The following is a 10,844-nucleotide window of genomic DNA, read 5'->3' as shown; positions in this document are numbered from 1 at the left end:
CAGCAGGGCCATGGTTGCATCACCTGGTTCCAGGCAGCCACGAATCCATGGAAAAAGAAAGTAGAGTTAGAAATATGCATTGAAGAGACAATCATTTATCCAGAAGGAGAGAAAGAAGAGGTGAAGAGGAGAGGAGGAGAGGAGGAACGAAAGAGGAAGAGAAGGAAAGGAGGAGCTCAATGTATCCTAAAATGTTCCCCAGTAAAATAACTTTAGTCTTGTCCCAGTTCAGCAGCAGGAAGTTGCAGGTCATCCAGGTTTTGATCTTTTGGTCTTTAAGACACCCTCGAAGTTTGGAGACCTGGTGGGTTTCATCTGGCTTGATCGACAGATATAGTTGAGTATCATCGGCATAACAGTTAAAGTTTATGGAGTGTTTTCTGATAATATTGCCTAAAGGAAGCATATAATTATTATCAATAGACAGAGGGCCCCATGACGCCGTCATGGCTCCATCATGAGTCCCTTCTTGTCTCTTGATAGAGTGGCTGGTCAGGGCCGAAGTCACAAGACTGAAAACCATACTGTTCTTAAACAAGAGACCTACTGATACATCAGTCTCTTGTCACTATCAGCTGACAACGCCAGAGATGTGTGAGCATTAAAAACTCTGTGAGAGTTCAATCAGAAGTCACTGGCTTTATTACTAATACGACTGACTAATGTACCTTGCTAATGATCCTGACGGTAACATAAAACAACGTTACTAATCAAGCGTAAATACGTTTTTCTTCTAACATTTCCCTCATTTTAATACTAAGTATAACAATTTCATTAAAATAAAAACATTTTAGAATATATCATCAAAAATCTTTTTGTCTAGAGCAGGGGTGGCCAACCAGTCAGAGACTAAGAGCCACATTTTTTACTGTGTTACCGCAAAGAGCCCCCCCCCTGTGAGCCGAAAATAAAAATGTCTCTGTTACTACGACATAAATCCATTTAATTTAGGGTTAAGAAACCCACATTACTCTATCACAGATCAAACTTAAAACAGATGAAAATAACAAAGACAAAGATTAAAAACACGTTATTATATTAACTTTGTTCAAAGCTTTTTTGTCACAGTTGAGAAGGACATAAGTCTAATAAGAACATGCATGTGGTCTGGGGCAGTGGTTCACCTGGTCTGGCTGCAGGATCACCATCACCCTGAATGACAAGCCGCGAGGAACATTTTCAACTTCTCAATTTGATTTAATGAAAATATGGCGCCGTTTGAAAGAGAGATAGTTTCACAGTATGCCAAACACAGAAATATTCCCTTTCACGGAATGAAGCGAACTATCACAAATAGTCCGATGTGTAAACTCACGCAAGTTAAGTGTGTTGTGAACGCAGCATTGAGAAGTGTGTGAATATTCAATTCAATTCAGTTTATTTTATATAGCCCAAAATCACAAATTAAAATGTGCAATCTGTAACATAACATCCTGTCCCGGGACCTCACATCAGATCAGGAAAAACTCCCCCAATAAAGATAGTAAAAACCCTTTCACAGGGAAAAAAAAGGGGAAGAAACCTGAGGGAGAGCAACAGAGGAGGATCCCTCTCCCCGGATGGACAGACGAATAGATGTCATGTGACCAGAATGAATAACGTAACATAGTTACAACACATTACATCAATATGACTGAAATGGAATAAATTGCACTCTGCCGCATTAAAAAATCCCTTCAAAATAAAAGCACATGATTTTTATTTTTTTTTTTTTCATGTAAAATGACCGTACTGACGGACTGAAAACGGGTCCGCGAAAGACTGAAAACGGGTCCGCGATTTCATAGCTTTCAAGCCGTCGCGCCTTGAGTTTGACACCAGCGGTCTAAAGTATTTGCAAAATCAATAAAAAGATTTAAAAAAAAACTTCGATATTAACGCAAGAGCCGCATGAAACCAGGCAAAGAGCCGCATGCGGCTCGGGAGCCGCGGGTTGGCCAGGCCTGGTCTAGAGTAGCAATGCCTTATTTCTGGATAAAACTTCGTAGTCGGGTAAAGATGTTTATATCAGGATGAAAACCTTCTTGGAGGATAAAACCTTTCTATAAGCAACTTTTCCCTTCCTGAAATAAAATAATGTTCTTTTCTCCACCAGTTGCAGATATGGTACTGCAATCATCACTCTGGAATGTCTCTTGATTTTTGCCGTGTATATCATAATTGTTTTACAGTCCAGTGTTATCAGTTTGTTCAGACAGGGCCGCGATGGCCTTGTCATAATGCAGGGAACCAGGAGTCTGCTGCCCCACTGCTTCATCTCGGTGGGGAATTGGACCACGATTCCAGCAGTTTGTTGACAGGGCTTGTAAATCCTTGCATTCTCTGCCATCCTCAGAACCCCTGGTCTCTGACCCGTCCAGTGTCGTGCTTGTAGGAAATATAAATACAACAGTATCAGTCAAACATTCTACAGACACCTCACCACCTCCCGCTCCACCAGGAACATGTCTACATGCCATTCCATTCTGCATAATTTATCCAATCAACCCTATTTTATTGTTTCCACCAGAGGAATATTGACTCGAACCCTGCTACAGTTTGATTCTGTGTGATGTCGTCACATTAACCCATTCAGGGTCCCACCAGAGTTCCTTCAAAGAAGTATCGAGTGAAACAAGTGTAGTTTGCAGCTCAGGGTGAGAAACAGGGCGGTGCTGGGTCATTATACTGGAAAGGTGGCACAACTTCTGTTACATTGGGGGAGGAGAATAGATGTAGAACGCAGTGAACCTGGTCTCTAGTGTTTAGAGTCTCAGTTTGTATGTAGCTATGTTGAGATAAGTTACCCCGTCTGCATCTGTACTGCTCAGAGCGGTGGTGACCTTATCATCAATAGTTGTTTTTGTGGTTGTGACTGGTCTGATTTGGGCCTTCTCTGGAAATTTATTTAACATAATTTTGAGAAAAAGTTTGGACATCCTGTCCAATGTTATCAACACATAGTGTATAATCCCCTGAATCCCTTAGACTATTTAACTTCTAATAATTCCTCTAATAGCATAAACCTGGTAGTCTAATCACATGCCCTGGTCTAAGTGTCTCCATTGCTTTTCCAATTTCTGCAAGTGTTTACCACTGAAGCCTTATGCCGTGTTCACACCGGACGCGACGCGAATTTGCGGCGCCGCGTCCACCGCGGAAGTTTACTCGCGCGAGTACAAAGAGGGCGTTCACACCAAACGCGAATTCGCGGCGCGACCAAAGGGGCGTGGCTTAGCTCTGTTGCTTGCCTCTGTGAGAGACAAGCGACGAAGCTTTCATTTCCGCTATCGACCATGGAATAAATAACCACTAGTTCTGCTTTATACTTGTTGTGGAAGTCCCAAACATGTGGGAACATGAAACGCCCTCGTGTTTGGGTTCATAACATCATCCGTAGCCGCACACAGCTCGGTGAATTTCACCGACTCCTCCAAGAACTGCGTCTCGCGTATCTCTGTAAAACGATACCGATTATGCCATCCACCATGGAAACAACCACCAGTTCTGCTTCATACTTTTTGTGTAAACTCCACATATGTCGGAACATCAAACTCCATGGCGTCTGGGTTCATAATATTATCCGTAGTCCCACAACAGCGTCTCAATGAAGCCGCTGTCAGCGCTGGTTCAGGCGGAGCAGCAGCAGTTTCATTCAGCAACGGGGAGACGGCGGTGGTGACAGGCGGAGCTTCTCAACGCTGATTCTCAACGCTGATTGGCTGCCGCAACTTTGCGTCACGCGATTTCTCCGCCAGAGTTGGGAGAATTCAACTCACGCGAATTCGCGCCGCGTCCTTCGCTTTGTTCGCCCCAGGTCAAACGTTCTGTTCGCACCGCCTCAACGCGTCTATCTCGCCGCAATTTCGCAAATTCGCGCCGCAGCGCGTCTGTGGATTGACTTTACATGTAAACTGGTAACCGTAATTTAAGGTTTATCAGCGGCAAAACTCTGACAATTGGTTCACTTTCTGCAGTGTAAAACAAATATTTATTTCCATCAAACTAAATTATTATATATTTTTAAAGGAATTAGCATAGTCATTTGCAGTAAAAACTTCTTTTATTTATTAGTCTTGCTGACTGGGGACAGTGAACAATGATACTTCACCTCTGTCCCAGATACAGCAGCAAGTGTGTTAAGACCTTGTTTACTAAATGTGTGGCGTTATCACAGTAAATTCTTTCTTAGTGAAACCCGAACCTCGGTATTATGTCTTTCGTCAAGGCTTCTGCCACCACTGTTAAAGCATCTGATGAATTAGTTGAAAATACTTCAACCTATTTTGAAAACCTTATTTTATAATCGTTTAGACCATTTATTCCCTTCACATTGGTTGAGTTCAATAGAATTCATGCAAATGTACTGAAATGGATATTCTAGTTCTGGCAATATTTTTTTTTTATTTGAGTGATTAGTAAAGCCATATGCATTAAACACCTTGAAGCCATATGCATTAAACACCTTCCTAGATACCCTCCCACCTGTTTAGCCATAGTTTCACATGGCTAAAAAGAGCTGTATCGCCATGTAATGTTTAAGGCAATACTAATCTACCTTCAGGAAACCTTCAGAACCCTTTCCCCATCCCTCCCACAGCTATGTTTATTCTTATTTATTTTTGCTTGCTGTGGAGAACTTGTTTGCATATTTTCTTTTTATTATTTTCTTCAATGAAGTGTTGAACTTCAAAAGTAAAATGGTCTTTCATCTCTCCATAGTCAAATGAGGTTGTGAAAGCAACACTGCCAAGCAGGGGCGGTTTTTGCACGGGCGAACCGGGCAGCCGCCTGGGGCGGCACTTTTTCATGTCACGTGGTGGGCGGCACGACCACTTAAAAAAAAAAAGGGGGCTGCGAAGCGGTTTTCCATTATTTATAATATCACTGTGTGGGGAATTGGCCAATTGGCGCCCCCTGCAGCTGCAGGCGACCCTGCTTGCTAAGAAGGTGCCGTCTACAGATCATGTGTAAGGGGGGGAAGGGGAGGGGGCGCATTTTCGCGGACCGGCCTTCACGGTGTGGGCGAAAAATATGACGTAATAAATTGAGATTTTTTGGCGATCTCAGTAACTCTGCCTTGATTTTAATCCAGAACACCGAGTTGTAACGGACAAAAGTTTCACTTTTGGGGTAACGTATCACGTAACCTCCTGACATGTTAGAGGTTACGTTTGAGGCTACGCACAGACGGATGTATTCGGTCTTTTTTCAAAATAAAACATTTTTCTGACTTTTTTTCTTTTTTCTTTTCCTTTATAAATTCTTTCTCTGCGGCCCGGTACCAAGGGACCCACGGACCGGTACCGGGCCGCCCGGGGGTTGGGGACCGCTGCTCTAATGCAATTGGTGGGCTTAAGTCAGTAGATTTCATATGATGACATTATTGATGATTTTGCATCAAGGAAGGCCAGAAAGGCTAAGTTTTAGTTTTAGTTTTGGTTTGTGTTTTCTGGTCTTAGTGCAATAGTGTAATAATTAGATTTTCTTTAGTGTGTTTTTACATGTGTGTTTATTTATTCTATATTGTATTTGTATATTATTCTTAATATTGTATATTATTGTATCTCTGCTCTTGTTAATTTTTTTTTATATCTGATTGTATATATATTTGGCACTTTTATGCAGAATTGTGTGCATTGATTCTCTTAAGTGTGTTATTCAAATGTTCTATTGAAGGATTTGTGCAATTGAGAAATGTAAGTTTATAAGTTTATAAAAAAAAAATTTAAAAAAATAAAAAACGGCGGGGGGCGGGGGGGTCTCGCCCGGGGCGTAATTACATGTAGAACCGCCACTGCTGACATACAAGTGATTTTGGTATTTTTAGTGTTAAAGGTTTGAATAACACTATCGACACAGACGTTTGCACAGCCATCGAAGCTGTAAACAAATGGGCGTTGCTCTGGCAACAGAGTCGAATTGTGAGGAGTAGAACGCTCTGGGTCTCTGTCTACCCCCATGTTCCTGTGTCAAAACAGATGTCATGAACCCTCCCCTACAATCCACTGTTTGTGTAAAAGGTTTGTCGTAATTTAGGCAATCCCAGTACTGATGAGCTTGTTAGCATGTTTTTTTAAACCACAAAAGCTTTGTCTGCCTCTGCAGTCCAGCATAATTTGTCATGTGCTGCCATTGGTTCATCATAGATTAGTTTTGATAAAGGCTTTGCTAAATTCAGCATAATTAGTAAACCAACGGTATTTCACTTTCTCTCTCTGATCCAAACACGATTCCTCTCCCACATACACACTCAAGCCTTAATCTTCCTCTCCCTACTCTCTGCTTCCTCTCTTCACATACCATACGCCCTCCAGTCCGCTTTAAACGGTTTCACATTACTTTATTTCTTAATTTCTTTCTTTCTCTCTCTCCCCACCAAGCTGCAGTTTCTTTTTGTTTACTTTAATGTCCCAAATAATTCCAAAATAGTGCCAGAGTCTCTTCTCTGCACTCTTATCTATTGTTTTGGAACATACCAGAGTAAAATCTGACTCTCCTGTGGAGTTTTAACATTTAGCTAGTTTAGCAGCCTTTCCTCTGAGAAAAGATGGTAAGATTTTCACAATACCTTCTGATTCGAAAAAGTAATATTACCTCAGTAAAGATTTGTTATTCTTATTTTTGCCGTAAGGCTTTAAAGAACCAGCTCTCATATTTTCTTTAAGAGTAAGACAGCGTAAGATAAGTAAGATAGCACCAAGCTGCTAACTTAAGGACTAAGAACGAACGACCGGTTTTCCACAGGAACGGTTGCATAATTTCACATCAGAACCTGAACTTCTCCCGGTCTCTACCATGGAGGGAATCCTCAGCTAACAAAGGAATCCCCCATTAGACTCACAGCATTAGCACAGTAATGGGACATGGCATAGCAAGACAGTCTTACTTAAACTTCTGTCAGTGTATTCATATTCATTTGATTAAATGCTATTCATTGAGTTTATTGTAGTCATGATATTTGAATAGCTGGCTTTGCCACAATTTGCGAGTTAGCTTTTGCTCTACAAAGACACAGGTTCTTGCTCGCAAACTCAGCATCCTCTTTGCTATCCCACTATAAAGAACATGTACCCTAACTGTGAACTGGCTTTAAACACAGACATACAGGTTGGGCTCTTTGTTCTGACTGCCAGCAGACAAAGAGTCCATGTTGCTGAGACCCTAGTAGCCACCTTTTTTTTATTAGGCCACCAATGTACCTTTACATTGTCAACCATACTATCTTGTAGACCGTACAGTCTCCTTCCCATTTGACACCAAGAACACCATTTTGTCTTAGTCTCTCTCACAAACACATGTTTGTGTAATCCGACATGTTTTGTGCATACAAACATACACGAGTGCTGTGTAACGTAATAGACAACGAGTAGCAGCTTTGCCGTGGTGCCCAGCAATGGGAGCTGCACATTTATGTGCAAATGCATTGAATTTGGCGATTTCAATTCCCCCAGTGATTTTATTCATTGAAAATCGAATCCTCTGAGGTTTAAGACTGCTTTCGTCAGCGCCCACCGCCTGAGTTATTCATAGGCCCTTTAGAAAGCTTGACGCTATAAAAAAATTCAGATGCCTGGCCACCTCTTCCTTCTGTCTGTCTGCACTCTTTGCTCTTCTCAACGTGCTGGCTGTAGCTCAAGGGCCTGTTGATAAGCAACCTGGTAGAGCAATTAATGCAAATAGTTTAACCTTTCATTTCAGCTTTCTAGAGAAATCATTGTGACTTCATAAACCAGGTCGTCAATAAAGAGTCAGCTCATAAGCCATTTCAGAAAGGTTAATAAGTGTAACCCTTTTTTCCCGACACCCCCTGGTTGATATCTTGAGCCCATCTGATTCCTGCCCTGTGCTTGAATGGATACCTTCCTCCATCTATAGGTATTTATTTATCTTTTCATGAAACATGAGTCTTTTGCTGTTGGTCGTACAAATTGATTTATTTAGTGAGGCACTAGGGAGAGAGTTTCTGACCGGATCAAATACGTTCCTTTTAATGAGGCTACAGGGGACCAAACAGGATTGATTGCACTTTTTCACCTGTGCTCTTCTCTGCTAAGATCAGAGGACAAGTACTGTGAGAGGTTGTCAAGGTTGGTGGATCGTACTTGAATTCTCCGTGACAGACAGACAGACAGACAGACAGACAGACAGACAGATAGACAGATAGATACTTTATTTATCCCCAAGGGGGGATTTGTTTGTCACAGTAGCAAGCAAAGTTACATAGAAATATAAGAAATGAAAAATACTCAATATATACAACAAAACAGCAGGGCGTATTCATTTAGGAAATTAAACAATAAAGAAAGTGCAAAAATGTGTAGTATATGCAGTATATATGAAGTGTATATAAGTATGTACAGTGACTAACTAAACAACAAAAGCGGTGCCAGGCTTATTGATGTTGATCAATTGACGGAGGATCTGGCCAGAGGTGATTTATTAAACAGTATTATAGCCGTGGACAGGAATGTTCTCCTGTAACAGTCCTTGTGACAGCGGAGCTGTATCAGTCTGTAGGAGAAAGTGCTCCGCTGTCCCTGTAGTAGGTGTTGGAGAGGGTGGTCCGGGTTGTCCAATATGGATAATAATTTCTTCAGTGTCCTCCTCTCCACCACCTGTTCCCGGTAATCCTGTTTGCAGTCGATGAAGCCTTAACCAGTTTGTTTAGTCTGTTGGTGTCTCCGGCTCCATTGCTGCTCCTCCAGCAGACTAGGGAGAAGCACAGAGCACTGGCCACAACAGACTGGTACAACATCTCCATCACAACAGACTGGTTTCTACCACTACCCTGCCCCTCAGATCCTTACAGTAGTTATATGTTCAGATTCTGCAGCTGCAATACCAGTGGCGGTTCTACATGTAATTACGCTCCGGACGAGACCTCTCCGAGCCCCCATCAATCATAATCAGTCGTGTCTAACACCTGAAAACAAGGAAAATGCACAAATTGAGCGATTCACTGCAGCACCCTCTAGTGTTAGAATATTATGAAACAATTTGGACACGTTAAGGGACACGATGTTGAGAAATTCTACAAAGTTTGTGAAGATAGGCCAAGTAATTTGGAAGTTATGTGTATTGACATATTGAGCCACGCCCCTAAAAGGTTAATTGGTTAATAACTTCTGAACGCAATGAGATATCAACAAAGTGGAATATATCCTTTGATCACATTGAGCCAATGATGATCCACAGACATTTTCGTAAGAAATGGACCTATCGTTTAGGAGGAATGGGCAAAAATGTGTTTTTTACAAAATTCAAAATGGCGGAAAATCTAATTTGGCGCATTTTAATTTCACGGGTGAGTTTTTTGTAGAGCAGTCCCACCCGGACATGTGTGCAAAATTTCAAGTCAATCGGTCAAAGTTCGCAAAAAGGGTGGGCTTTTACAACTAAAGGGGGCGCTAGCGGGCTATTTTTTTCCGACTTTTGGCCAAACCCAAATCAGATTAAAATGTTCGCTGAGTCGGATGGGTGTGCACATTTTGAAGAATGTATGTTTATCCCAAGCACCTCTTTTCCCTGTGCAAAGCCCTACCATAAAAAGAAGAAGAAGAAGAAACATTTGAAATACAATAAGGGTCCTCGACCTGACTACGTCAGTGCTCGGACCCTAATAATGAAGCAAACTAGTTTGTTATTTTCTTAATAACAATGCATTTTACAAGTACCTTGAAGCCTTGGGAAGGGGTAATTTATGGCTTCCCCTGGGGAGCAAACTAGCATGTAGGCAAAAAAGGCTGTTGATCATTATTCATCTTTGTGTGTCTTCTCCAACTCGTCCCCACAGATTGCAGATTACAGATACAGCCTGCTTCATTTTGCTGAGCTTTCATCTTAAGTGGAGCAAAGCAGAAAGATTAATACTGTGAAAACAAAGTTGTTGTTTTTTTAAAATTAAATGACAAGATGCAATTTTCGACCCCGCTGGATTCCTGCAGTGGTTGAGGTGGCAAACGGCAAGGCGGGGGGGAGGGAGAGGGACCCAGAGAGTTTATACTTTCCCCTCTGTAGTGTTGGGTTGAGGTTCACAGGAAAAGGGTTGGAGGTGGCTATAATGCTCTCTTAACCCTCTGAGATCTGAGGTAATTTTCGTGATTTTACATAATTTAGGGTTAGGGTTAGGGTTTATCGACTTTGTAATCGTATCAGCTGATCTGTGGCCGTATGTCTTGGACACTCGGGTGAAGAGAGGAGCAGAGCTGTCAACTGATCACCACCTGGTGGTGAGTTGGATCAGATGGCGGGGGAGTCGGCTAGAAAGACCAGGCAAGCCCAAACGTGTAGTGAGGGTGAACTGGGAACGTCTGGCGGAGGACCCTGTCCGGGAGGTCTTCAACTCCCACCTCCGGAAGAACTTCTCACAAATCCCGAGGGAGGCTGGGGACATGGAACCCGAGTGGACCATGTTCAAAGCCTCTATTGTGGACACGGCTGCTCGGAGCTGTGGTCGGAAGGTCAGCGGTGCCTGTCGTGGCGGCAACCCGAGAACCCGGTGGTGGACACAGGGGGTGAGGGAAGCCGTCAAACTGAAGAAGGAGGCCTTTCGGGCCTGGCTGGCCCAGGGGTCTCCTGAAGCAGCTGACGGGTACCGGCAGGCCAGAAGGGCTGCAGCTGCGATGGTCACGGATGCTAAAACTCGGGCATGGGAGGAGTTCGGGGAGGCCATGGACAAGGACTTTCGGTTGGCCTCAAGGAAGTTCTGGCAAACCATCCGACGGCTCAGGAAGGGAAAGCAGGGGCTACCCCAGGCTGTTCTCAGCGGGGGGGGAAACTGCTGACCCGGACTGGGGACATCGTCGGGCGGTGGAAAGAGCACTTTGAGGAACTCCTAAACCCGGCCAACATGTCCCCCGGAG

This window comes from Taurulus bubalis, assembly GCF_910589615.1.
Source record: "Taurulus bubalis genome assembly, chromosome: 12".
NCBI lineage: Eukaryota > Metazoa > Chordata > Actinopteri > Perciformes > Cottidae > Taurulus > Taurulus bubalis.
This window is presented reverse-complemented; position numbering follows the sequence as displayed.